At 43.4% G+C, this 24,754-nt stretch overlaps 1 long non-coding RNA gene across 2 annotated transcripts; it reads left to right on the top strand.

Moving 5' to 3' along the window:
- The first annotated feature begins 12,842 nt into the window (after positions 1–12,842).
- LOC123095886 (uncharacterized) lies at positions 12,843–15,909 on the top strand. Of its 2 annotated transcripts, none has more exons than XR_006446353.1 (3): positions 12,843–13,556; positions 13,722–14,303; positions 15,381–15,909. It is a non-coding gene; the product is annotated as an uncharacterized lncRNA (long non-coding RNA). The 2 variants fall into 2 exon arrangements; XR_006446352.1 differs by having other exon boundaries at positions 12,850–13,556; positions 14,122–14,303.
- The last annotated feature ends 8,845 nt before the right edge of the window (positions 15,910–24,754 follow it).

Below are 24,754 nucleotides of genomic sequence, written 5' to 3' on the forward strand. Positions count from 1 at the left end.
GTGCTGAACTCGGAGGTGCCGTGCGTTCGGTACTTGATCGGTCGGATCGTGAAGACGTACGACTACATCAACCGCGTTGTGTTAACGCTTCCGTTTTCGGTCTACGAGGGTACGTGGACAACACTCTCCCCTCTCGTTGCTATGCATCACCATGATCTTACGTGTGCATAGGAAAATTTTGAAATTACTACGTTCCCCAACAAGAAGCGCGTCCCAAAGTTTGAGATCCCCCCTCCCCTCCATTTCCCCATTCATACACCATCGGCGGCACGACAACCTCCGCACTGCGGCCAGCCTCCTTCGTCCGCCACCCCATCCTCCACCTTGCCGGAGCCGATACCCCTACCCTATCGTCCACTGCAAGAGATGGACGTCTCTCATCCACGGCGCTGGACCAGGATCCTTTCATCACCTCCTCTCGCTTCATCGGCGCCGTCGTCCACCTTGTCGTTGCCGCTCCTACGACCGCCTCGTCCACGGCAACAGGATTTATCCCCTGACCCGGCCGTCTGTCGTCTAAAGTCTTCTTCCCCGCCGCTGACAGCCATCGCACCCGCAGCACCCTCAACGTATCAGCAGAGGCCTACACGGCGTCGCAAGAGAGGTGGTACTCTTTCATATGTGCTTAAGTTATTGATCTCACCCGGAAAATAGATCGTAATTTGTTTACTGTACTTTTCTTGTCCGTACCAAATCATAGTGGCTAGTTGAAAGCAAACATTGGTTGTGAAGTAGCTTTGTCCAGTTTGCACCTTCAGATCCGCCATGGCACGGGCACTATACTCGTAAAGCTTATGGTTTCCCCCCTTTATATTCACTACCATCATCGTAGGTGCTTCGTGTCGTGCTAGCACTCCTCCTCAAGACCTCAACCCAAAGCTTACGTGTTGAAATACGAATCTGATATGATGCTCATATCACTAAAACAGAGAACGTTTAATTGGTCACCTAATGTTCCTATATTCGTTTCGAAAGCATGTGCGTGCTACCTCTTGAGCATGCGTTGGTTTTTCCCTTGAAGAGGAAAGGGTGATGCAGCAAAGTAGCGTAAGTATTTCCCTCAGTTTTTGAGAACCAAGGTATCAATCCAGTAGGAGGATCCTCAAAAGTCCCACGCAGCTACACAAACAAACAAGAACCTCGCAACCAACGCGATAAAGGGGTTGTCAATCCCTTCACGGTAACTTGCGAAAGTGAGATCTGATAGAGATAATAAGATAAGATAAATATTTTTGGTATTTTTATGATATAGATTTGAAAGTAAAAGATGCAAATAAAATTAGATGGAAAACTTATATGATAAAAGATAGACTCGGGGGCCATAGGTTTCACTAGTGGCTTCTCTCAAGATAGCATAAGTATTACGGTGGGTGAACAAATTACTGTCGAGCAATTGATAGAAAAGTGCATAGTTATGAGAGTATCTAGGCATGATCATGTATATAGGCATCACGTCCATGACAAGTAGACCGACTCCTGCCTGCATCCACTACTATTACTCCACACATCAACCGACTCCTGCCTGCATCTAGAGTATTAAGTTCATGAAGAACAGAGTAACGCATTAAGAAAGATGACATGATGTAGAGGGATAAACTCAAGCAATATGATGTAAACCCCATCTTTTTATCCTCTATGGCAACAATACAATACGTGCCTTGCTGCCCCTGCTGTCACTGGGAAAGGACACCGCAAGATTGAACCCAAAGCTAAGCACTTCTCCCATTGCAAGAAAGATCAATCTAGTAGGCCAAACCAAACTGATAATTCGAAGAGACTTGCAATGATAACTAATCACACATAAAAGAATTCAGAGGAGATTCAAATATTTCTCATAGATAAACTTGATCATAAACCCACAATTCATTGGATCTAGACAAACACACCGCAAAAAGAGTTACATCGAATAGATCTCCAAGAAGATCGAGGAGAACTTGGTATTGAGATTCAAAGAGAGAGAAGAAGCCATCTAGCTAATAACTATGGACCCGAAGGTCTGTGGTAAACTACTCACAACTCATCGGAGAGGCCATGGAGATGATGTAGAGGCCCTCCATGGTCGATTCCCCCTCTGGCGGAGCGCCGGCGAAGGCTCCAAGATGGGATCTCGCGGATACAGAAGGTTGCGGCGGCGGAAATAGTTTTTCATGGTGCTCCTGGATGTTTTCGGGGTACGTGGATATATATAGGCGAAGGAGGTAGGTCAGGGGAGCCACGAGGGGCCCATGAGGGTGGGGGCGCGCCCACCCCCTTAGGGCGCGCCGGGCACCCTCGTGGCCGCCTCGGTTACTTCTTGACGTCCACTCCAAGTCTCCTGGACTGCGTTTGTTCCAAAAAGATCGCTCCCGAAGGTTTCATTCCGTTTGGACTCCGTTGGATATTCCTTTCCTTCGAAACACTGAAATAGGCAAACAACTGCAATTCGGGCTGGGCCTCCGGTTAGTAGGTTAGTCCCAAAAATGATATAAAAGTGTAGAGTAAAGCCCATAAACATCCAAAACGGTTAATATAATAGCATGGAACAATCAAAAATTATAGATACGTTGGAGACGTATCAGTGCGCCACCCACTGGTCTAGCTGGTTCCACTTTCCTAATTTTTCTCTTGATGCTTAGGGTTTTCCCCTTTTATCTACTCTACTATGATCTGCGTAGGTGCTTTCTGTCGTACTAGCATTACTCCACCCTTCAAGCTAAACAACACAACACTCAGAATTTGAAAGCTTAGTTGTTCAAATATGATTGTGATATGATACTGATATTAGTTAACAGACACATTTAATTGGTTAGCTAAAGGTCCCACTTGAGTTTCCAAATGCATGTCGCGACATATAGAGAGATAACATAATTGCATTTCTTTGTCACTTGTTGACTGTACTTTCTTGTCCATACCAAATCTTAGTTGTTATTTCAAACCAAACATCAGTTGCTAACTACCCTTTGCGCGGTTTGCAGCTTCAGATCTGCCATCCCACTGCCACGGTCAACACTGTACTCATCATGCTTATGGTTTCCCCATTTTATGATGACCACAATCAGCCTACGTGGTTCGTGTCGTAATAGCACTGCTCCACCCATCGAGCTAAACAAGCTTAGTTGTACAAATTCATATTTGATATTATGCTGATATTAGTAAAACTGAGAGATGTTTAATTGGTTAGCTAAATGTTCCTACTTTAGTTTTGAAATGCATGCGAGCCACATATGGAGAGACCGAAAAGAATAGTATTTATCTGTGCGCTCTGGTTCATCATGGGTGGCCAACCGACATTGTATTGAAAGACTTGTAATATCTTCAATCTGCTTGCTCTTCTGCTCTTCTTTAAGATGATCCTCTTCTCTTGCGGTCGACTGGTCAGGTCGAGTTGTTCTCCCTTAGTATATTTTGAATCTGTCAGGTCAGGTCGACTTGTTCTTCTTTACTATATGTTGAAGTTGTTATCTGCGAAGTGTCATCACTTCTGGAGCTCTCATATTTTTAGTAGTAGGCCACATTATATTAATGCACACACCAAATTACAGCATGCATGGCATCTCTTAAAAGAATTGCAGAGATAGCACAAAGGGGTTTACAGGGAGGCAGTATTGGATTAGAATCACTTCTGCATTACAAAAAAATCTCACTTGTTTTTATGTTTTCATGCATGTCAGATATTGAACATTATCAAAATGAATATGAGAATGGGCGCACGAGAGGAATATTGTAGAACAATCCACTGGCTAACAAACTTGGCATGGTGGAGGTTGGCCTATCTTATTCACCCATCAAGGTGCTTGCTCTAACTTGGCAAGGTTGTATTGATCGCACATATTTTGCATCCGACCTCTTGCATTACTTCTACTTTGTTACACCATCTGTTTAGTTTAAGCATCATATATGAGTATATGCCATACTATCCATTTTCTGTACCTATTCCATGTGTCGTCACACTATGTTTTTCCAGTCAAATGTTGTTCTTTCGTAATAGATGTCCAAAAGGAAGAGGGTGAGTGCAGATCCTCAAGGAGTACAAACTAGGTATTTGGAAAAGATAGTGATACCTGTTAAATTAGATAGATCAGCAGCCACAGAAAACACAGGCCCAACTGCACCACACTTTACCCCTACTCCATTGGCCAAACCCCTATTAGAACTGCTGAGAGCCCAGCGTCAGGTATTTTCTATGATATCAATTCAAAATTTGAACTCCTAAATTTCTGCATGTGCCTTACCTTCTCTCTTGTATGAAAACTAATTTCAGATGAATCTCCTTGCTCAAAGGATCATACGATCTCACAACAATACTGGGCTCTACATTGCTCTTGTCAGTACCTCTCTCCCTTTTGCCTTGTAACACGGTACTTAATTAATTGCTATTTGATTATGTATCATCAGTTTGCACCTGAGCTTCATTATCCTCTGTTTCTTCCAATATTATTTGATCTATATTTACTCTTTGCAAAATGTAGAATAATGGCAACGCTTATAAAGAATTTTCTTTGGGGAATTTATTGAATTATCCTTCCATCAACATGGAGAAGGGCTTTGTCCAGCCCGTGTTAACATGTAATGTAAGTTCATCCTTCTCAAGCCTTCAAACTTTGTTCTAGTATAGATTTGGATAGGCATCATTTCCTCCACTGCTGTTTGCTTTGCTGTTTACATCTGATTGGATGTTTTCAACAACTACCAGTTTCAAATTGTAGTTGTAAAAACATGTTCCTTATGTAGAACAGATGCATTTATTTGCTTATATAATTGTGAAACCTGTTACGTGTCTCCTTGTTTCTCTTTCAGAGTCGTATCTCTTATGCCAGGCAGAACTTTAGGGAAGATAGTGAGCCAAACCATCTTGAGGACAGCAAGATGGCCCCAAGGTCCTGTCTTGATGAAGACAGTGAGTTGAAACTACTCACCAGCAGGTGTGAGACAACCTCTGTGTAGTCGCTGCCTCAATCAGTTCGACTTCTTCAGTCTCAACTTAAAGCGGAAAGGCTTGCTTCAGCTCAGCTCCGACTTGAAGTCAAAGATGCAATGAAGATGTCAGAGGACTGCCTTGCGCACCATCATGCCATACAGCTACGGGTGATGCATCTATCGTTGACACAACTGAGGTCTACTCAGCTTCTTCGGCTGTTTGGGGGCCCGACCTGGCCAGGCCTAGTGCCTTCTGAAGTGCTCTCAGTTTTGTATATTCTTTTATCGGCGCGTTTATTTGCACTGGTGGCGAACTTTGATGCCCAGTGGATGTAATATGTGTAATAGCCATGATAGCCTAGCGTAACTTGCTTGCTTATTTATTTCCTTGGTGTCTTGTTTATTTGTTTGCTTGTAGTCAGTGCAGTTCTTTTTCCGCGGTTTGCTAGTGGCTGCAATAACCTATTTTTTTAAACTAGGCCACAATAACCATGGGCTACATATTTACTGTAGTGACACTAGGCCTCCTACGGGCCATAGAAACAATGGGCCTTCTACGGGCCGTAGAAACAATGGGCCTTCTACGGGTCGTATCATCAATGGGCCTTATACGGGCCGTATGATCGATTGGCCAAACATGGGCCAATAACAGACCGCATTATGGCCGTAAACGGGCTAGAGTTGGAATCGTTCGTTCATGGGCCAACCATAACGGGCCATCGTTAATAGGCCATATTTGATGACGCTTTGAAAATGGCCCAATGTATTAATGGGCCACAAACGGGCCGACTGTAACCACGGGCTGAATTTGGCCCACAAGCAGAAAATGACAGTAACGGGCCGTAAGTAACCGAATGCAGGAAATGAGCCCAAGAATAAATGGGCCCTAAGAAGGCCGAAAGATAACATGGGCTGCAAACGACCCAATTGATTAATGGGCCGTTAATGGGTATAAAGTGATAGACTGTTCATTACGGGCCAGTTTCACCATGGGACGTTAATGGGCCAATAGTTACAAAGGGCCTAATATGGGCCGAAAGACGTCATGGGCCATACATGGGCCAGAACTTAAAATGGGCTGGAATCATATTGGACGGCCCAGATGATGCTACTGGGCCTAATTCGGATAGGTCATAACGGGCCCTGGGTTAGCGGGCTGTAAATGGGCTATATGCGAACATGCCGTTAACAGGCTTTCCGTGGGCCGGCCCGCCACCTTTTGACCAAGTCAAACGGGCCAGCCTTTTCACAGGAATGGGCCTCTGTTGGGCCGTGCCACGTGTCGACGTATCATAGGCGCCTTCGGTCCAATGAGTGGATGACATCTGTCCCAACAGTAAGCGGACACGTGTTTCCTCCAGCCAATGATGATTTTACACGTGGAAAATCCCCATTGGTCAGGGCTGTTAACGGGTTATCGGATCCAAAACCGGACCGATAGCTTAATGGCGTTCCGTTACGGTGGATGCCACGTGTCGGCCACCCTTGACAAAAGCACTTCTGTGACGCGCGATTTATCGTCATGGAAGTGGACACTTCCGTGATGATAATTTTGGTAATGTCATGGAACACTTCTACGACAGCACAGGTATGACTATCTTGATTCTATCATAAAATCGTCCTGGATGTACATGCATGACAAAAAACGCGACCTACTGTGACAAACACGTATCATCACGGAAGTGTATTTTTTTGTAGTGATATCTTCTTATGTGTCCGGTTGAAACGTTTTGCTCATGTGTATGCGGTGAGTGTTAGCAATCATAGAAGACTATATGATGGTTGAGTATGTGGACTTGCCTAAAGGCTCCGATACGTGACCCTTCCTGAAAAGATGATGAATTATAGTTGCAAAGTTGACTGAGAACATAGTTTGTTGGTTTCTAATAGAGTTTTTGCTTTATTAGGTTAGGAGACGCTCGAGGGGCCCACAAGGTTGGGGGCGCACCCCCCCTGGGCACGCCCTCCACCCTTGTACTCCAAGTCTCCTGGGTGTCTTCTGGTCCAAGAAAAATCATGGAGAAAGTTTTATTCCGTTTGGACTCCGTTTGGTATTCCTTTTCTGTGAAACTCTAAAACAAGGAAAAAACAGAAACTGGCACTCGGCTCTAGGTTAATAGGTTAGTCCCAAAAATCATATAAAATAGCATATTAATGTATATAAAACATCCAAAATAGATAATATAATAGCATGGAACAATCAAAAATTATTGATACGTTGGAGACGTATCAAGCATCCCCAAGCTTAATTCTTGCTCGTCCTCGAGTAGGTAAGATAAAAACAGAATTTTTGATGTGGAATGCTACCTAACATATTTTAACCATCTAATTCTCTTTATTGTGGCATTAATGTTCAGATCCGTAAGATTGAAAACAAAAGTTTAATATTGAAATAAAAACAATAATACTTCGAGCATACTAACAAAATAATTATGTCTTCTCAAAATAACATGGCCAAAGAAAGCTTATCCCTGCAAAATCATATAGTCTGGCTATGCTCCATCTTCATCACACAAAATATTTAAATCATACACAACCCCGATGACAAGCCAAGCAACTGTTTCATACTTTTGATGTTCTTAAACTTGTTCAACTTTCACGCAATACATGAGCGTGAGCCATGGACATAGCACTATAGGTGGAATAGACGGTGGTTATGGAGAAGACAAAAAGAAGGAGATAGTCTCACATCAACTAGGCGTATCAACGGGCTATGGACATGCCCATTAATAGATATCAATGTGAGTGAGTATGGATTGCCATGCAACGGATGCACTAGAGCTATAAGTTTATAAAAGCTCAAAAAGAAACTTAGTGGGTGTGCATCCAACTCGCTTGCTCATGAAGACCTAGGGCATTTTGAGGAAGCCCATCATTGGAATATACAAGCCAAGTTCTATAATGAAAAATTCCCACTAGTATATGAAAGTGATATCATAGGAGACTCTTTATCATGAAGATCATGGTGTGTAACATCCCAAAATTCTAAATTTTGGAATGTAATATTAATTAAGTAATAATGATTGCTTGTGTGATTTGTTGTGTGAAATTTGAATATTTTTTGAAGGTTAAATAAGAGGGAATAAAAGGACTTTCCCAAACTTTCATTCTTGCATTTGGTTTCCATGGAATTCCATTTGAAATAATTCAACTCAGAAGCTTTATGCCACTCAAGGATTTTCAAGGAGAGAAGATAATAGGACTTCTTCAAAATTTATGATATAGAGTGGGGAGTAATGAGTACCGCTTTCAAAACTTAATTGAAGTTTTTCTTGCTTCTGTTGGAATTTCAAATCATTTCAAAATTTTATGAATATAAATACTTGAGTGAAGGAAACATGACCCTTCAAAATTCAGATAAGATTTGAGAAGTATTTTTATAAAGAAAATAGAAAACAATTTGGAAAAGATTTGAAAATCAAATTAAAATCCAATTTGAAGATATTATTAAATCTTTCCCTAATCTCCCTAATAATAAAGCACGGATTGACTTTGTCGGGTTCACCGTCACAATGCGCTTTCTTCTCATGTCATAATACGCTTTTACGATTTGTATGGACAAAATTGTAATATAAACGAGGTGGTACTAATCTCCTAAGCACGTAATTAATCCAGATTTTCGTTCGCTGACAATTGTTTCGGAGCGTAGTCGATGTTGGGCTGGAGCCATGCGAGTCTGCTCGGTCAGATGGGCCAACTCTGGCCCATAGCTCGTCCGCCCCACACAAGCCATTCGGGCACCAGTAAAAAAAGACGTTTCGCTAGGTCCCCTCTGCGCCGCCATGCGCGTGAGATGCTCGTCACCTGTTTCCGCGCGCCCCACCGGAGAGCACCTGCCGGCCGCCGACGACGAGGGCCACGCCGGCGATCTCCTCTCAGCCCATCTGCCTCCTCTTTCCTCTCCATTATTTTCTTCTCTCTCCGCCTCTTGTTCATTCGTGACTGCCAGAGCTCGCCCCGATCCATGGCCTCTCTTCCGCCCAGATCCGGTCCGTCACCGGTCGTCCGTGGCGCGAGCGCCGAGCCTCCTCCTCGGTCTCCTCGTTCTGCACCGCCCCTATTGCACTGCGCACACGCGCTCCGGAGCCATGGCCACCTTTTGTCGAGCCGCGGGATCGACGCCCGACCGGCGCCGCGACCGGCCTCTTGCGCAGCTCCCGGCCGCCGTCCCCTGTGCCTCATCCCGTGTCTCCCCACCTCGCCTGTGCAGCACCGTGGCTGCACATCTCCAGCGCCATCTGCTACAGCCCTGCGGTCAACCGCCTGGACGCCATGGGCAGCGGCCATGGACCAGTTCGACAAGACCATGGTGCTTGCGGGCGGAATGCCCCTCGCCGCCGGCACTATGACAATACCCTCTGAAGATGTGGGAGTCCATGGACACTCTCGTGTGGCACCTCTGCACTGCCTTTGAGGAGCACGATGACTACCTGGAGGCCAAGCCGTTCGGTGTGACCGTCATGCCCGTACTTTCCTGCCTCCTCCCTGTCCTCCCCTCTTACTCTCAAACTCGAGCACCAACTCGACGGCAAGCACCAAGCAGCAGCTCAGCCAAAGCCCGGTACTCTTTCTGAATTTCCTTTGTACCTGCAACACATATTCGTTATGTCTGATGCTGAATTTTGGACACAGAAATACATTGAACGGACAACAAGTGCTGAACCGGTTCACGGACTAGCCTGATTGATTCAATCCCCATGTGCTTGTATCAATGCCTGCAAGGGAGCAAGCGTACTGGAGGGATGGTTGGACGGAGAGTAATTTGCTACAAAGCTTTATTATTTATGGTTATTTCCTGAATCCCTGATATAATATACAATGCATTATGTAGAAACCAAAATGATGTTCATAGAGATCCGTTCTTACCGCGTTTATGACATTCATTTCTGATTTGAGAAAATTGCTCAGAATTAGGTGAATATCATTTATGCTTGTGTCATCTCTTTCATTTTATGGTTTAGCACCAGTCGCCAACTAAGGTTACCGTGTGCGGCTTGAATCAAATGGCATGTGATTGAGCAAATGAACGAAATATAGGTGAAACATTTATTTTTTAGAAGAGATGGGTGCTACGTACTTCCATTCAAGTGTTCCCTTTAATTTTTCATAGTTTACATTGAGACACAGGAATTGCTTAAAGCATGGATTTGACTGCAGTGTTGCTGGCCGGCATCTCCACCATTCATCTTGTCATTGACAGAAACCCCATCTTGTCACTGATAGAACCCCAGGCTCTTCCACCTACAGCAAACAAATAAAAGGACTTGATTTATGGTCTTGTAAATTGGTTGTATCCACGAGTCAGGGTTGATATATGTCCTTGCATGAGCAAGTTGCCATATCTACATGGAAGGTTACTACAGCACTACACTTATCTTGCAGACATTTTTCTTTTACTGAAAATAGTAGGTGAGTGTTAATCTTTTTCAGGTTCTGTATTTGACACTATTTTGTATGTTTAAAGGATAAACTTTTATGGCTCTTTTCACTTCAGCAAGTGAACAACTTGGATCACTTATGATATTCGTTGTGCTATACTTCTAACTGAAATATGTAGTGCAGCGCATGTTACACTATCTGCTTGTCCAGAAACTGGAACAGCCAGCCGATGTTCGGTAGTGGAGTATCCTTATATTTATGTTCATAGTTGTCGAGGATTTGTTGGGTGTCACCTAAAGGACACTTCCTATGGCCCCGTTGCAACGCACGTGCTCTTTTGCTCTGGTTGATGGAGAAGTTGTAGTAGGCTGAAGACATCCATCAAGGCCGAGGACCAGGAGATGAAACGGTGAGTGACAGAGGGTGTCGGTGCATGATGTGGCAGCTGTGCAGTCGACCAACGAGTGTTGGTTCTCATACCTTCAGGTTACTTAGAGAAACTACACATATCTGCACAATGTACTAATCGTGCAGTGTGCTTTGATGTAGAGTGGTGTTTTCCATGTTGTTGGCATAGGAGTACTGATCAATGTGAGCTTCAGTTACAATGGCAACATATGATCGAATGCCCATGTATCATAATTTATGGTGTACCTGACATTCGGAGCCTATGTCCAATACTTTTAGCTGTGTATTCTGATCTATGATCAAAATTTGTAATATGGGCAGATGGAGCTAATGATATATTCACTCACAAGGTAAGTAGTTGATAGAATCATGTACATGTGGGAAGATCAGGTTTTCCTTTCTAAATGATCATTTATATGTTACTAGCGTACATATCAATATTTTTATGGTTGATTAGCATATCGGCTGAGGACATGACTTTGCTGTCATCAAGGCCATGGACGGTATTGTGGTCTCCCATTTGTGAGCAATTTGACAAATTGCCCCACATTTCCTGGGACATTGCTCTAACACCACATCTTTCTTTTTATTTGATTCAGTAATACACTTTGATGATAACTGGATAGAATACCACAAACTGAGTTTTTCTCACTTTTCACGTCAAGCCCACACATCATATTTTGTTGGATGATTTTTCCCTAAGTTGTTTTTACCTAGCGACCTGGACTCCTGGTTCAATCGAAACAAAAACAAGCGAGACCTACGCAGACGAAGCAGAGGAACAGAGGCGCCATCTTGTCGTGCTTCCTTCCTAGAGCGCCATACCATGGCGCGCCTCCTCCCCACGCTACCACCTCGCCTGCGTGTCATCCATTTATGTGGAGGATTAGATGCCGTCCGCTCCCTTGCCATGCTGGACAAGAAGGGCGCGGCCATCCGCTGTGCCATGGTCGCTCCCTCGTCGATGCCACTTCCGTGTACATATTGAGATAGCTGCTGAGGGTGGGCCTCGCTTTCAGCTCGATGAGATTGTTTTTCAAGTTTTAAATATTTTCTTGCGCTAGCGCGATTCAATGATGTGTACGGTGGTGGTCAAGTTCATCATCTTGAGACTGACAAGTGAACAGAGTAGCCATCAATGGCAAGGATCAAAAGGAGGATAAGCAACAACTCAAATGGGATGTCATGTTAAAATAAAAAATGTGGATCTAAGGTTTATTGTTTAGGGGTATACATTGTTTTTTTCTCCTATTGCAAACAGGAGCTCCAAGTTTACAAACGTTTCCATGATACTTGAATCAAGCTTTTTCTATATCTTCATGTCATAGGAGCCGTAATTTTTAGATCATCTATACACCTCACACAAGAAACATGAACTTGCGAAAAGCTAGAAAACATGACAACTTTTGCATGTTTTGTGTGTGTTTTCTACCCGTCGCCAAAGCACAAGGAGTCTGACTCGGAGTACCCGATGTGTGCGACACAAACTCCACAGTTTTCTATCTTATATTAGCCAAGGATGGAGGATCTTGGCACAATGCTCATAATATCATTGGATATGAATAGCGCTACACTACACAGTCCCTAAACCTAGCCAACACTGGTGCATGGAAATTTGTGTTACCTCCGTAGTGAGGCAAAGACATTGTACTAAAATGAACTTCACTATTTTCGGTATAATGCGATATTTATAGGGCTTCACTAAGCAACCCCAACAAAGGCGTGAAGAGATACTCACAATGGGGTGGATACTTCTGTGATTTAAATTGCATACACCTTCAATACACTTACGACATTCTTTCACGTTTATGTTTTTTGTGCAACACATCTTTTCATGGCAGCGTGGAGGATTTCAAAGAGTTTGTTGATGTCATCATGTCTGGCGGTGGGTTGTGGGAGGAGGGGGGTCTTGAGACATTGGGTTAAAAATTTGTTGTTTTTTCCTCCCGTTGCAACGCACGGGCATTTGTGCTATCTTTCCCTAATAATAAAGCACGGATTGACTTTGTCGGGTTCACCGTCACAATACGCTTCTTCCCGTGAATTTACGCTTTCAGTTCGAATTTAAAACATATACCCGAGGTGGTACTAATTCGGGTGCCCGTGATATTGAAAAAACGTTTCGTTTAAGAAAAAAACCTACACCTGTATGTATTCAACCCGCGATTCATCTGTTTCATCTTATCCAGACTCCCCGTCCTCGCGGCGCTTTACCTCGCGGCGCTCCGCTCCGCCCCGCCCCGCCCACCTCCTGCTACGGCCCTCGCGCCGCCGGCCGCCTCCTGCCCCGCTCCGCCCCTCACCACGCGCCGCCGGCCTTCTCCTGCCTCCCAATCCCATCTCGCGGCTTTCTTCGCCGTTCACCGCTCCCCTCCACCTACTGGTCGCGACCTCGTGGGAGGCAGAGGATGGGAGGGTGCGGCGCTGGCGTCTGACTCCAGGAGCTCGAGAGGGCCGATCTGCGCGTCGGCGACCTCGCGGGAGGCATGGCGTGGCGTGTTGCGCTCGAGACGAGCGGGCTCGAGTAAGGGGATTGGAGGGTGGCGCCGGCGGGATCGTGGACGGGGATGGAGTGGGCGGGTGCCGGCAAGATCGAGGCCGGGGATGGAGAGGGCGGTCGGCGAGCTGGCGGCTGAGGATGGAAGAGGCGGCACTAATTCGCTGCTACCCGCACCGCACCACGTCCCTAGCTTCCTCCTCTCTGATCGAACCGAGTCCGTTTTACAAAGGGATCCGGCGACTAGAGGGGAGCTGCCACCGGTGACGCTGCCGGAGAAGCTGGCGAGGTTCCTCCAGAAGTGCGCCGAAGGAGTTCCAGAACGAGCCCCGGTATAGCGGCGACCGGTGGTACCTTCGCGGCTGGGTTCCAGATGGTGAGCTGCCTGTTGCTACTACCATATTATAGTACTGGCTGACTACGTGAGGGTTTCAGTTTATCTATAAATGGCACAAGCTGTTCATTCAGCCGGTACTATAATTTGCTGCTTCTACCAAATCACAAGATCAGTTTATCCATGCTCATGGAATTTCGTGTGTAGGGCTACGATTACAAACTCCGTTGATTATTCACGCTCTGTTCGATGCTCTGTCGGCAGCCCACTAACCAGGCAACTCTATCGTTGAGGACCGTGTGTACCGCAGGAGGATCCCTGATGCTTTGTTGCTCCTGCGACCTTCAATTTGTTGTGTGGTTGTCTACAAACGTACAGTAGCTTCATTCAAATTATTTTTAGAAATTGCTAGACGAATTTTTTTGTAGAGCTGAGAGAAAAGATGCATAGACAATAGAATTATGTTCAGGTTTGCAATAATTCGTTCTATTTGCTTGCAAACAAATTGCACAAGCCGTTCATTTGTTGGATGATGTTTGCATGTATTTCTAGCAAGTTATAAAAACTGATGGAAGATGCTTTGTGTATTCTTTTGTGTGTCTATCAGAACAGGCATGGTGGGAGGGCGATGCTCTGTTGACTGCTTTTCTTATAATATTACAGAGGGAGGATCGAAGTGGAGATTGGTACTTTCCCTTTCAGCGGCCAAAGAAAAGCAACACTTTTTCATGTGATTTCAGATGAAATGACCAGAGTGTGTAAAATCTGGATCGCTACAAACAGGTCAAGGTTAGTTATGTTTTTCCTTTTGATATTCTCTAGATAATGCTATCAAGCAAGATCAACTTAGGACAATATAATCTACTATTTACTTTCTTTGTGTTTCAGTACGTTCAAACTATTTGCATGTGTGCAAATGGGCATATTTTGATTATGCGACTTGGTGTCTTACTTGTTCTGCCTAACTGTTGGATCCTAGCTCTTATGTTATCTACCTATAGCCAGTGCATGCCAAAAAATAAAAATAAAACCTATGGCCAGTGATATGTTTATGGCTGGATGTCTACTGCTTCTGTCAATGCCATAGTAGATTCAATCGAAACTGGTATATCTGAACAACAATTGTTTCATTTCGATCACATAACATTATTTTTGCTGAAAAATCACAATGTTTTATTCAAGTTTGTGGGTGTTTTCCCTGATCTGTTTGCAACTTGGCATGAGAGTCCGTTTATGCATGTAGTTATTTTGGTCCAGAAATCGACCATGGATGATGCTTCTTATTTTGAAGAGACTAAGTTCTTCCGAGCCTCCGATAAAATAAATAAAGTGGACTTTAATGAGATGATGCTTCTTATTTAATGTTGTTAGATCTCCTAAAATAATTTGAAGGCGTGGGGCTTGCTGGTCAAGTAGGTTGCGCCGCTCCATCAGGATGTCCTCCCCCACTGTAGTGTTAACTGATTAATCATGCACATCCATTAAAGCAAAGATTCAGAAAAATGTTTAGTTCACTAATTAATCAGTCAGTAAAGGACCAATTGTTTAATCCTACTATTTAGACACTCCATCCATCCAATCCAGTGAGTTTAAATTGATTAATCATGCACATTCTTAAATTATGAAGAGTAAAAAAAGATTTTGGTGTTGGAGGAGCAGCCAGCAAGTGTAGTTTGCAAACCAAATGCAGTTTCTATAGTGAACACTGATTTGCGACCTCAGCTCAGCCATATTGAACGGATTGATTGCTCTGTGAAATAGGAGTTAGCCCATAATAGAAATGCCACTCCAATATTGGAGGAAGTGTTGATTGAGCTGAGAAATTTACTTGACGATGAAAGGAACGATTTGCTTCAAAATTTGCAGAATAACTTCTCCAAGCTCTCAGAAGAGAAGCAATAATGTGACTCCCAGGTGCCTCTCTGAGAGAAAAGCTGGAGATGCTTTGCCAGTGGCAAAACAAAGGGAAGTAATTGCTACGGACGCCAACCAGGTGTTCATGCTATTGGATTAATGTTTTCTGCTCTTAATAATGCTTCCGTTTTTCTTCTTTTAGAACCCTTCTTTTGTACTCTTACAAATAGCAGATGAAAGGAGAAGGATGAAGAAGTCAAGCTATTGGAGAGATCAATTGAGGAGCTCAAAAGAACTTTAGTGTTCTCAAAAGTAGATTTATTTAGTTTGAGTGAATTTTGTGGCCTAAGTGTTGTAGCTATTCATTTTGCCACGCATTCTGAATGTTAGTACACACCCATGTTGGTACAGAACTCCTATTGTTATGCCTGTTATGACAACAACTTTCCCAGATTTTTGTGCATAAACATACATATGTGGACTAAATTCTTTTGTTACTTGCTCAGCCAATACATATGTATGCTTTTTTTTTGCGGGTGAATACATATGTATGCTAATATAGTTATTGGTGTTATGATATTGGTTGAGTCAATTATACCATTTACAATATTCAAATAGGCTTTGAGTTTGGTATATGCAAAATGTTTACAAACTATTAACGTCTAAGTGATAACTAATAAAAAAAATATGCATCGTGCATTCATCCATCTATGGTAACTATGCAAGCATGCATGACTAACATTTGTTTTTCAAATTTTCAATCATTTTTCTCAAGAATTGTCCTTCTTATCTCGGATGAGATATATTGATGCATTCCTATATTTTCATATACTTCTAATCCTTGAAAACACAAGACAAATCCTAAAAGAAGTTACTTTTTGTAATTAAAATTGCTAGCAATGACCTTTTTGTTTTACGCTATTAAATATCTTATGATCTGAACATCATGCACCTGCCTGGAAACACATATTAGCATTGACCAGTGAATTTTCACTAAGAAAAGAGAGCCTGATTTTTAGGGATATTTTTCTCCCGTTGCAACGCACGGGCCCTTTTGCTATCAACGGGCTATGGAGATGCCCATTAATAGATATCAATGTGAGTGAGTATGGATTGCCATGCAACGGATGCACTAGAGCTATAAGTTTATAAAAGCTCAAAAAGAAACTTAGTGGGTGTGTATCCAACTCGCTTGCTCATGAAGACCTAGGGCATTTTGAGGAAGCCCATCATTGGAATATACAAGCCAAGTTCTATAATGAAAAATTCCCATTAGTATATGAAAGTGATATCATAGGAGACTCTTTATCATGAAGATCATGGTGTGTAACATCCCAAAATTCTAAATTTTGGAATGTTATATTAATTAAGTAATAATGATTGCTTGTGTGATTTGTTGTGTGAAATTTGAATTTTTTTTGAAGGTTAAATAAGAGGGAATAAAAGGACTTTCCCAAACTTTCATTCTTACATTTGGTTTCCATGGAATTCCATTTGAAATAATTCAACTCAAAAGCTTTATGCCACTCAAGGATTTTCAAGGAGAGAAGATAATAGGACTTCTTCAAAATTTATGATATAGAGTGGGGAGTAATGAGTACCGCTTTCAAAACTTAATTGAAGTTTTTCTTGCTTCTGTTGGAATTTCAAATCATTTCAAAATTTTATGAATATAAATACTTGAGTGAAGGAAACATGACCCTTCAAAATTCAGATAAGATTTGAGAAGTATTTTTATAAAGAAAATAGAAAACAATTTGGAAAAGATTTGAAAATCAAATTAAAATCCAATTTGAAGATATTATTAAATCTTTCCCTAATTTAATAATAATAATAATAATAATAATAATAATAATAATAATAATAATAATAATAAAGCACGGATTGACTTTGTCGGGTTCACCGTCATAATACGCTTTCTTCTCATGTCATAATACGCTTTTACGATTTGTATAGACAAAATCGTAATATAAACGAGGTGGTACTAATTTTATGGAATTTTTATCCATCGTCTAAGAAAATTTAGTCCGAAGGCCGCTACGCGCCCAACATGCTGGGCCTCAACCTGATGTTCCGCACGCTGCCTCCGCCACATCATCAAGATGGAAAAACGATTCCTGATGGCCGGCTCCTGCCACCGTCAGGGCGGAAAAAGAATGAAAACTAATCCAATCCACTTGTGAATCAAACTCCCAACCTCGGCTTCCATCTATGGGGAAGTAGCCAGCCGCACGGTACTATGATAGCATGAGATTCGATTTCTATTAGTCCCATATCGCTTCTTTAAATAAAATCAGCCAGGAGAGACCCGATAAATCCCACTCAAAAAGAAAGAAAAGATAACATAGAGGCAAGGAGGGGACAATCCAGACGCGGCGGATGGCGGGATTCGACGGTCGGCAGCCGGCAGGGTGCTCGTGCTGCCGGCGATGAACACACCACATAGAGGCAGGCAGGGAGGGGCCGGGGCGGTGATCGAGGTAGACTATGTCGGCGGCGGCTGCACATCGGGACTGGCGATCAGGAGGGTGCGGTGGCTTGTGTTGATGGGGACGACAGATCCAGAGTGGAGGCCAGCTCCGGACGCGGCGGATGGCGGGGTTCGTCGGTCGGCGGGGTGCTGGACGCCGGTGCTGTTGGCGACGAACACAACACAGAGCAGAGGAACTCAGGTACCAGCAGCACAGTCCGCCACCAGCTTCTCTCTTTCCATGTCGCGGACAGCCGCAGACTTTGCGGTTGGGCACGTACTGAGGACTGAAAGAGCGCACACACGCTGCGGTCGTTTAGGACCCCACACCGGCACGTTGCCGGGACACTTGAGGAGCTGGCCTGCAAAGGCGCAGTACTGTGCGAGCACAGCCGCGCGGCCCTTCTCGATGGCGGCGGAGCCGGCGTCGGCGAAGGCGTACATGGTGGCCATCTGAATCTGGTAGTGGTATGTGATCCTGTTGAGGATGGACAGGGGATGTACTGACGCCTGACAAGACATCGACGACCAGCGTTGTATACGGTTTAACTCCATGCAATCAAGTTGAATCGTTAAATCGGTGACGAAGAGTTTGCTTGATAGCTGCTTGTGGATTCTCCCGATTAGAGAGAGTAGGCTGGTAGTACGAGTTACTCTGTATTTTCATTGGACGGAGCATACGCGGAATGTTGCGACGCCCGCCGGACAATGCGGGGTGTCCGCTTGAACCCGTTTGTGATGATACAGTCAGCCCTGTGGCAGCTTTGCGGGTTTTTGTTTGACGGCGGAGCGGCGGGATGACCCGTCCATCTTGCAACCTGACGCAAGGGCGCGGCAGGCGCTGCTAGCCGGCGGTGCGGGACGCGGGAGCTGTGGCATGCGGTCGCTGCGCTGTTGAGACGTGGAGGTGGATTGGATTGGGTCTTCCCTGACGAAGACAATCTTCATGGTACCTGATGAAGACTGCCGCTATAGCTGCATGAGCGCGACCCAAAAAAAATGTAGATGTACATTTTTTTTGCGGGAAGAAAAAATGTAGATGTACATGTACGCACAGGACGCTCTTGCTCTTAATGAAAAAACTAACTATACACATGAGTCTTTGTTTTGCCACAAAGATAATCCTATTTCGGGTACAATGACCAACCAAGATCATGTAAAAAATAGACTTTGTGTCAGAAAATTAAATAAACTTATAATGACAAAATAAATTTTCAATATCTCTAAGAAAAAGAATGAATTTGAGGTAACCTAAATTAATTATTAGCCTCCTTAGATTTCCTCAATTTAAAATTGTACCAGCAAAAATAAGGTTTGAAAATGCAGAAATTTTGTTGGAAATATCATCAATGAGATTTTGTATAGTAAAAAACTCTCTTATTTTGTGCACAAAGACTACAATTAACATGCTAAAAATCGACACTAGCAGTAGATACACTATAGCTATAAATCTATGTATGAAATAATGCATGTCTTAGTAACTATTTTTGGCACTATTAAAGTTGAATTGTAAATTAAGCTTTCACTGCTTATGCTATTAGTGCTTCACCATATTGAAGTGATGGGCATGTACCATGGAGTGTCTTAAACAATTATTATTACGCCAATGATTTTATTTCTCCCGTTGCAACGCATGGGCATGTTGCAGTACAGCTCAAGGCAGATCGTAGATTACATGGCTAAGCAGCCCACCTGTTTTTTGTAATTGTTTGTTGTGTTATTTAAATTAAATTGGTTTATGTATTCTGCTGGAGCAGTCACATGTCATACTAATTTCAGAAGAACAATTTCTAATTTAATGGTTAATGTATTGTTGGTCTAAAATGAAAATCCCAAACAAAAACAGAGTCACAATTTGTATTTATGCGACGAATAATGGAAGTTTCAAATGCTAAATTTAAACTAAGATTTTTGGAATAAACTGTTGTCTCTAAAGCTTGTCTCATGTAAGCCATCAACTAAATGTATTATATTAGCATGAATAATTGTTAAGTGCAACCAGTGGTCAGTTTTATTTGATTTTGAATAAACAAGGTGGGCTATACATTATATGATCTCAGTAGCTTGATTTGAACCCCGTTGCAACGCACGGGCCCTTTTGCTATTTTTTTTAATCTTTCCCTAATAATAAAGCACGGATTGACTTTGTCGGGTTCACCGTCACAATACGCTTCTTCCTGTGATTTTACGCTTTCAATTTGAATTTAAAACATATACGCGAGGTGGTACTAAAGCGTAAGAATAAAGCGTAAGAAAAAAACGATTCAATTCCTCAAACCTTTGTTCATCCCCAGCAGTCCGTCCCGGTTAGGCTGGTCGCCCCCGCCCGCGCCTCAGCCCATCTATGGTTCGCATAGGCTGGTCGTTCCCACCTGGGCGTTAGCCCATCTATTCCCCAAAATCGCACCGTAGCCCAACTATCACCGGAGACTCGCCAACTCGCTACGCTGCTGGGCCTTATGGCCGGCAGCCACGCCTCGACTTACAAAGGCCGCAAAAAATAGTTTGTTGCTTGCTTATTATTTTCACAATAGTCCCACCTCGCCCTGTTAAATTGATTCTCATCAGTTTATATACGTTTTGAAGTTCTTTGTAACATCAACCAGCCGTCCCATGAAACAAACAATGAGCTGAGAAAGAGAAAGGAAGCACAGGAAAACGAGAGAAAGGAAGCATGGTCGGTACTGCACGCCGGAGTTGTAGCCGGACACGGCAAGGACGAGACGTTGGGCTGCTCGGACACAGCGGCGAAGACAACATGTTGATGCAATCCTGCACGTCGGCAGGACGCCGGCCGAAGTTGTGCAGGCGGATACAACTTCTAATCATCTGCTTCTCCAATTAATTTTCTCATCCATCCAAAGCGTTCCTTTACTTATTTTGCCTAAAAGTTCTTAATTAGAAAATAGTACATCAGGCCCTCTTAGTTCATTAAAAATAGACAATTAGCTGCCTAGAATCATCTTATGTGCATATATCGGTTGTGCCATCATAAGCATTTCTTTATCCAAAAATCCAAAAGTACCAATGTGCATTCTCTGTGAAGAATTTTTACCTCGCTATTTTCTGTGTATATAGCCCTAAAAGAAATGGCTATTTTTCTTGGAGATTGCGTTATTGGGCAGCAAGCTTGTGCTCTTATGCATAATTAGTTTTTTCTAGAGAATGTGCTATTGTGGATTGTGCTTCTTTTACTTAAATTTTGTAGTTAAAACAAGTACATGTCTAACCATTTGCCCATAACAAAGCAGCCCTAGCGATGAAGTCAGACAACTGTGGTTGTGCGAGCATCAACGCCAGTGGAAATGAAAGTTTCCAGTAGAAGATTTGGAGCACTAGCACGCAGCTAGACTGTGTTCGACCTGGCCAATTTTGAGTAGTAAGAACCAGTGTTTTCTCCCGTTGCAACGCACGGGCATTTGTGCTATATATATCTATCTATCCCTAATCCCTAATCTATCCCTAATAATAAAGCACGGATTGACTCCTTGGGTTCACCGTCACAATACGCTTTCTTCCTGTAAAATTATCCTTTCAATTTAAAACATATACGCGAGGTGGTACTAATTCGGGGAATTACGTCGGGTGCATCAAATTTCGTACTAATTTACGCTTCATTTCGTATGTCCGTTTGTCCGCTTTGAAAAAAAATTACGAGGCAGAAATTCGAACCCGAGTCTTTGCGTCCAAAGAACAACGAACTAGCCATCTCACCAACCACAAGTTTCTCCATAAACAAAACGAACGTTCTGTGCTTATATTGAACTAAAGCTGGACTTCGTATATTTTATTGGCACAGAAGCCACTAGCGTTGCTTGGGCCGCGTCATGTCCAGCGGATCGAACGCAATGTGCTGATGGGCCTACACAACGCACCATGTGAGTGGGCTTCGAGAATACGCAAAATATTATTACTCCTGCGGATCGAACCCAGGATACGTCCTTTCCTTTTAAGGCTATATATATATACAACCAGCAACCTTTGAATTAATAGTCCCACCTTGCTACTGTTCATGAAATCATTACAATTTATATACGCCAATGAGTAGACAATCAACAAGCTCCTTGGTTAATAAATAAAGGATGAGGTGTGGGATTTCTTAAAGAAAAAAGGATGAGGTGTGGGATTGTGGGAGAGGCTGAAGATATAAACATGAATAACGAGGGATAAGGAAGGAAGTAAGGATTCTTGAAAGAAAAGGAAAGGAAGGATTGCGTACTATTGTGGGATAATTAAGGAACGGGATTCCTAATGCATGCTTGAGAAATATGGTGGGCAATTAAATGGGTAATTAAAATGAGGGAAATTAAGAGAGATTCCCTAATACACGCTGCATGCGCGCTGCATAAAAAAGGTTTGTCCTATATAGGAAAGAGGAGAATTTAAGTCGTGAGAACAGAAAAAAAAAGTAGGCAGCGAATTGGATCTTTTCTATCATATTTTTTCTATCAAGTTTAAAGTGGGGAAAAGAAAGGAGACGTGAACTCTTTTTAGCCGACTGGAGTTAGGAGTACATGTCAAAGAGGACGCATCTTTTCGGTCGATTCTTTTTGTCACCAAGTTATTAATTGGTTACGGAAGTGTAAAAAATTGGTCGCTCACAAATATTAAAACTTAATGCATGGCTGTTAAAATAAATAATTAACACATGCAGTTTCATTAATAAACAAATCAAAAAATGTACAGTGGATGAAAATAAATAACATGATTATTTTCACAAATATTAATGAGGTAAAATGTGAATACGCACAATTTTCCTAGATCCACAATCCGTACACTTTCATATGCCCTATGTTTGAGCATGACTATAGCTTGAGAAGAAAAGTTAGTGCAAGTCTGGAAACTCCATCGTGTGGCAATTGCTTCACTTCACTTTGTTTCAGTTCACAAATAGTAATGGCGTAAAATACCATTTTATTTTATAAGTACAAACACAATTAGTGCATGTTTGGTCACAAACATTAAAACTTTTTTTTGCAGGGTAGCAAACATTAAAACTTAAGACATTTTTTTTCGAAAAGGGGGACTCCCCGGCCTCTGCATCATAACGATGCATACGGCCCTCTTATTGAACAAATAAATAGGTTCCAACAAGGTTTTAAAGTCTCCAAATAAAAATAAAAAAGAGCTCACACAGATCCAAAAAGGCTAGAAGACAGACTAGCCAAATAAAGGACGCCACAACCGGGTGGCAAAAAGAGAGATAGGTAAACTAATTGCCTATCCTATTACATGACCGCCATCCAAACCGGTTGAAGATATCCCGAGCTACCATCTCCCAGCGGATAGATCCAGTAACCAAACGCTCCCTGGCCTCCGTCGGAGTGAGTAGCGACCACGAACGGATCAACGCCGTGGCTCGGAAAATAACCTGCAAAAAATGAATGTTTGTTGTCCTGTTAAAAACCAAATCATTTCTGCAATTTCAGAGAGCCCACAACAAGGCGCAGACTCCTACGCGAATATGTCTCGCTAAATTAATGCATGGTCGGTTAAATTAAATAATAAACAAATGCAGTTTGATTAATACAAAATAAAAAAATGTATAGTGGATTAAGATAAATAACACGATTTTTCCCAAAGTAAATAGCAATAATATGACGGTGGGAAGGAGGATAGGCGGTGACACAGATGGGCGTCATGTTGAACAAAAGGACGTGGACCTATGGAGATCTTGAGATTATGCTTATTGAGATAGGGGCATGCGTATTTTTTCTCCCGTTGCAACGCACGGGCACTTTTGCTAGTAATAATAAAGCACAGATTGACTCCGTGGGTTCACCGTCACAATACGTTTCTTCTCGTGAATTTACGCTTTCAGTTTTGTTTCAACACTTTCATACTTTTTCCGAAATCCAAGGTGGTACTAATCTATCTATATATATCACTTCGTACAAAATTTCAGGGTTGGGCCGCAGCGCGCACATGAAGTTTTCTAATCTGTAGTTCACGTGAGTTTTTTTTTCGGCCGGTCTAATCTGTCGCACGGCCAATATACACGGTCTATTGCAGGTTCCTATTTCTTGCCCATGGACTGTCTCACCCGTGACGTTTTCTTGCCCAAGGACTGTCTCATCGCACAGGTGGAATTCGTCACGTTTCATAGTCCTCCAACGAGTATGATTACTTTCTTCAAATCAAACCTTCAATCTATATCTATGCTGTGGGCCAGGGGCTGCTGGAGGCCATGATCAAGGAAGACGATGAGGAGGACAAGGAGCTCGGGGAGGAGAGGGTGGAAGGATGGGAGGAGAGGGTGGAAGGATGGACACGGGAGTCGCCACAGACGATGAGTCAACGACATGTGTGGCACGCACGCCACCAGCGTGTCCTCGATCTGGTCGCCCATCAGCGGGACAAACGCGATTACCAGAGAGGGCGCGTGCTGCCTGGGTGGTGAAGGAGGCGGAGAAGCGCCCAACTTGAGGTGGGTCATCTCGGCGAGCATCTTGCCAAGCAGGTCTTCGACGGGGAGCAGTTGGCCACCGGCACCGGAGGCATGGCTAGCAGCCACACAGTGTGCCGACGGCCAGCAGCCGCCCGTGCGCTCGGCATGACGGTGTCGGGTAGATTGGTCTGGAGTCAGATAAGTTCAGGAAAGAGTGCCGCTTCCTCACAGATGCAACGCCTGGTTCTCCAGCAACGTGATCGAGTTGCAGGACAGTCATCTTCTCCAGTGTCATGGCCGATGGCTGCCGCGCCGGCTGCCATCAGTGATGCCCGGCGCGTACGTGGCCTTCCAGATCGGAGGCGGAGACTGCTGATAGGACACCGCGCCTTGCTCTCCAATGGCCGGGTACATGGATATAAGGGTGTCCGGCCGATCGATCTACAAGTGGTTCCGATCAACGATGATGGCACGACGACACGAGCTGATTTTCCAAGCAAACCTTAAAACATGCATGCATGCATATAC

The sequence above is a fragment of the Triticum aestivum genome, chromosome 4D (genome assembly GCF_018294505.1).
Source record: "Triticum aestivum cultivar Chinese Spring chromosome 4D, IWGSC CS RefSeq v2.1, whole genome shotgun sequence".
NCBI lineage: Eukaryota > Viridiplantae > Streptophyta > Magnoliopsida > Poales > Poaceae > Triticum > Triticum aestivum.